We start from the raw sequence: 4,486 nt of genomic DNA, 5'->3' as shown, positions 1-4,486 counted from the left end.
GCAAAAAGAAGAACAGGAGTACTTGTGGCACCTTAGAGACTAACAAATTTATTAGAGCATAAGCTTTCGTGGACTACAGCCCACTTCTTCGGATGCATATAAGAAGTGGGCTGTAGTCCACGAAAGCTTATGCTCTAATAAATTTGTTAGTCTCTAAGGTGCCACAAGTACTCCTGTTCTTTTTGCGGATACAGACTAACACGGCTGCTACTCTGAAACCTGTTTTCTGACAATGACCCGTGCCAGATGCTCCAGAGGAAGTGAACAGAAATGATCCATCCCTTGTCTTCCCAGCCCAGCTTCTGGTAATTGGAGGTTTAGGGCCAGCTGGAGCATGGAGGTGCGTCCCTGACCATCTAATAGCCATTGACGGCTCTATCCTTCATGAATTTATCTGATTCTTTTTTGAGCCGATTTATACTTTGGCCTTCACAGCATCCCCTGGCAATGAGTTCCACAGGTTGACTGTGCGTTGTGTGAAGAAGTACTTCCTTTTGTTTGTTTTAAACATGCTGCCTATGGGATGCTTGGGGTGGCAAAATACATAGAGCTGCCCCTGTTTGTAATGTTTCACAATAGGCTTTGGACTTACTGTCTTGAGTAATTTTGTATCACCTGCAAATTTTTCCATCTCACTGTTTACCCTCTTTTCCAAATCATTAATAAATACGTTGAACAGCACATGTCCCAGTACAGATCCTTCAGAGACCCTGCTATTTACCTCTCTCCATTGTGAAAACTGACCATTTATTCCTACCCTTTGTTTCCTATCTTTCCACCAGTTACTGATCCATGAGAAGACCTTCCCTTTTGTCCCATGACTGCTTAGTTTGCTTAAGAGCCTTTGGTGAGGGACCTTTCAAAAGCTTTCTGGAAGTCCAGGTACACTATACTGATTGGATCACCCTTGTCCACATGCTTGTTGGCACCCTCGAAGAATTCTAAGTGATTGGTGAGGCATGATTTCCCTTTACAAAAGCCGTGTTGACTCTTCCCCAATATATTGTGTTCATCTGTGTGTCTGATAATTCTGTTCTTTACTATAGTTTCAACCAGTTTGCCTGGTACTGAAGTTAGGCTCACTGGCCTGTAATTGCCAGGATCGCCTCTGGAGTCTTTTTTAAAAATTGGTGTTACATTAACTATCTTCCAATCATCTGGTACAGAGGCCGAGTTAAGCGATAGGCTACATACCACAGTTAGTAATTATGCCTTCCAAGGGGAGTAGGGGGGGGGCAAAAAAAACAACATGTTTTAAGACTGAGCTTGATCAATTTATGGAGGGGGAACGTATGATGAGATTTCCTACCGTGGCATATGGCCCATCAGCGACTGTTATTAGCTAATATCCCCAACGGCCAGAAACGGAACAGTAGATGCGGAGGGCTCTGAGTTACTGCAGAGAATTCTTTCCCAGGTGTCTGGCTGGTGGGTCTTGCTCACATGTTCAGAGTCTAACTGATGGCCATATTTGGGGTTGGGAAGGAACTTTCCCCCAGGTCAGGTTGGCAGAGACCCTGGGGTTTTTTCCTCCTTCCTTTGCAGCTTGGGGCGTGAGTCACTTGCTGGTTTGAACTAGAGTAAATGGAGGAGTCTCTGTAATTTGAAGTCTTTAAATCAAGATTTGAGGACGTCAGTAACTCAGCCAGAGGTTATGGGCCTATTACAGAAGTGGGTGAGTGAGGTTCTGTGGCCGGCAATGTGCAGGAGGTCAGACTAGATGATCATGATGGTCCCTTCTGGCTTTAAAGTCTATGAGTCTAGGAGAATTTCATATTTGAGTTCCTTCAGAACTCTTGGGTGCACACCATCTGGTCCTGGTGACTTATTGCTGTTTAATTGATCTATTTATTCCCCAAACCTCCTCTATTGACACCTCAGTTTGGGACAGTTCTGATTTGTCATCTAAAAAGACTGCCTCGGGTATGGGGCTCTCCCTTGAATCCTCTGCAGTGGAGACCAATGCAACAAATTCATTTAGCGTCTGCACAGCAGTTTTGCTTTCCCTGAATGCTCCTTTAGCAACTCAGTCATCCAGTGGCCCCATGACTGTTTGGCAGGCTTCCCGCTTCTGATGTACTTACAAAAAATTGCGGTTAGTTTTTGTGTCTTTAGCTCGTGGCTCTTCAAATTCTTTCTTAGCCTGCCTTATTATAGTTGACTTGCCAGAGTTTATGCTCCAGGTAGCAGCAGGTAACATTTCAACCTAGGTCTCTCTGTGTCCACATCCATCTGATTCAGCCGCAGCTTGCATGTCAGAGCCAAACTGGGTGACAATCTAAAGAATTATCACCTGCAAACCGAAAAAAAAAGACAGCCAGCCAAGGTCAGATTCAGCCAAGACTTCGCCATTAATTCCTGAAATCTCTTCCACCTTTGACAGCTGAGTGTTTGTGATTCCCAGTCCCGTCCTGGTTGCAGTGAGGGATGAGGATATTTGAATGAACTGAGGCTCCCAGCATCCTCTGGGAGTCTGTGTTGAGGCTCCCAGCATCCTCCAGGGCTCAGTGCTGAACCTCTCTGCATCATAGATTCATAGAGTATAAGGTCAGAAAGGAGCATTAAATCATCAAGTCTGACCGCCTATATATGACAGGCTGTTACATTCCACCTTTTGAGCCCAGTGACTTGTGCTTGGCTAAAGCATCTCTTTCAGAATCTCTGCCGGCTTGATTTGAAGACATCAAGAGATGGAGAATCCACCACTTCCCTTGGTAGCTCGTTCAGTGGTCTATCACCCTCGCTGTTAACAATTTGCGTCTTATTTCCAATTTGAATTTGTCGGGCATCAGCTTCTAGCCATTGGTGTTTGTCCTGCCTTTCTCCGCTAGATTATAGAGCCTGTTAGTACCTGGTGTTTTCTCCCCATGAAGGTGCCGGATCCACCGGAATCAAGTCACCCCTCAATCTCCTTTTTGATAAACTAACCAGGTTGGGTCTGTTGAGTCACTGTCAGATGTTTTCTCCAGCCCTCGCACCACTGCTGTGACTCTTTTCTGCACTTTCTCCACTTTTTCAACAACCTTTTAAAAATGTGGATACCAGACCCGGACACAGTATCCCAGTATTGGTCTCACCAAGGGCGGGTCCAGAGGTACAATCACCTCCCTCTTCCCACTCACTACTCCCCTGTTTATATAGCCAAGGATCACGTTAGCCCTTCTTGCTAAAGCATCGCACTGGGAATTCTCGATGAGTTGTTTGAGATACAGTGCCCCCTGAACATCCTCTGGGCGTTTGCAGTGAAACTCCCAGCATCCTCCATGGCTCTGTGCTGTGACTCCCAGCATCCTCTTACTCCTGAGGGCATTCTGCGCCAAAAAATAAAAATTCTGCGCACAATATTTAAAAATTCTGCAAAATTCTGCAAATTGTATTTGTCAAATAAATGTGGAGGCTCCAGCATGGGATTGGGGAGCACAGGCCACTGGCTGCACAGAGATGGGAGATCACTATGCAGCTCCCCCCGGCACACGGACTCAGTGGTGAGGCTGCACCTGGCCCTGATACAGCGCAAGGATTGGGCCTGCCCAGAAACACCCCAGGACCCTGCCCCTCCACGCCAGGTGCACCAGGTTGTGGGCAGGCAGGCTCAGCAAGGCAGGATCCAAGTGTGGAGGGTCTTAGTGTGGGGGGATCCAGGTGTGGGTTGAGAGGGTTCTGTGTGGGGGCAATCTGGGTGCAGGTGGCTCAGAGGGGATCTGGGTGCAGGGGGGATCTGGATGCACAGGGTTTTTTTGGAGTGTTCTGGGTGCAACAGTAATGGGACTCTGCAGGGGGTCCTGGTGAAGGTGGTTGGGGCTCAGCGGGGGGATAGACTTCAGCAGAGGGGTCTGGATATGGGGACTCAGTGGGGCATCCAGATGTTGGGAGAGTGGGGCTTAGTGGGGTAGGGATCCAGGTGCAGCTGGTTGGAGCTTGGTGTGGTGGGGATCTGGGTGCAGGTGGCTCATTGGGGTGGTCCAGGTGCAGGGGGAATGGAGCTCAGCAGGGCGGGGGTTCTGAGTGAGGGGGTGAGGCTCGGCGGGAGGGTCTGGGTATGAGGGTGTCTGGATGCACGGGGATTGGGCAGATGGGGGAGCTGCTTCCTGTACACTCCCCCTGCAGCTGAGGAACGATGGGCGCAGGAAGCATGGGGGGCAGAAAGGAAGTTTGCAGAGCTTCCTGCAGCCGGGAGAGAAATCTGGAGGTGGGTGTGACCCGGCCCCAAATGCCATGGAGGGGAAGAGGAAGTCCCATCCTCCCCAGCCCAGCCGGGACTAGCAGCTGAGCCCGGTGCAGGGTAGGAGCCACCAGCCGGGTCTTTCCCAGTTGTGCCCCCTGCCCCAGAGTGATTTATCTCTCTGCTGGCTGCTCTGGGCACCCGAAACATACTGCTGGGAAGGGTTGTATCACCACTCTTGTGGCTTCCTTTTGCTTCCCTGTCAGAAAGTCTGCGGGGAAGCAAAGAAATCTGCAAGGGACATAAATTCTGTGCATGCACAGT

The 4,486-nt window shown here is 49.1% G+C and overlaps 1 long non-coding RNA gene across 1 annotated transcript in view; it reads left to right on the top strand.

Moving 5' to 3' along the window:
• Window positions 1-821, top strand: part of LOC117882351 — a 7,304-nt gene extending 6,483 nt beyond the window's left edge. The window contains exon 3 of the long non-coding RNA XR_004646999.1: window positions 783-821. This is a non-coding gene — a long non-coding RNA (uncharacterized LOC117882351). The remainder of the gene's footprint in view (window positions 1-782) is intronic.
• The last annotated feature ends 3,665 nt before the right edge of the window (window positions 822-4,486 follow it).

This window comes from Trachemys scripta, chromosome 9 (assembly GCF_013100865.1).
Source record: "Trachemys scripta elegans isolate TJP31775 chromosome 9, CAS_Tse_1.0, whole genome shotgun sequence".
NCBI lineage: Eukaryota > Metazoa > Chordata > Testudines > Emydidae > Trachemys > Trachemys scripta.
This window is presented reverse-complemented; position numbering and strand designations above follow the sequence as displayed.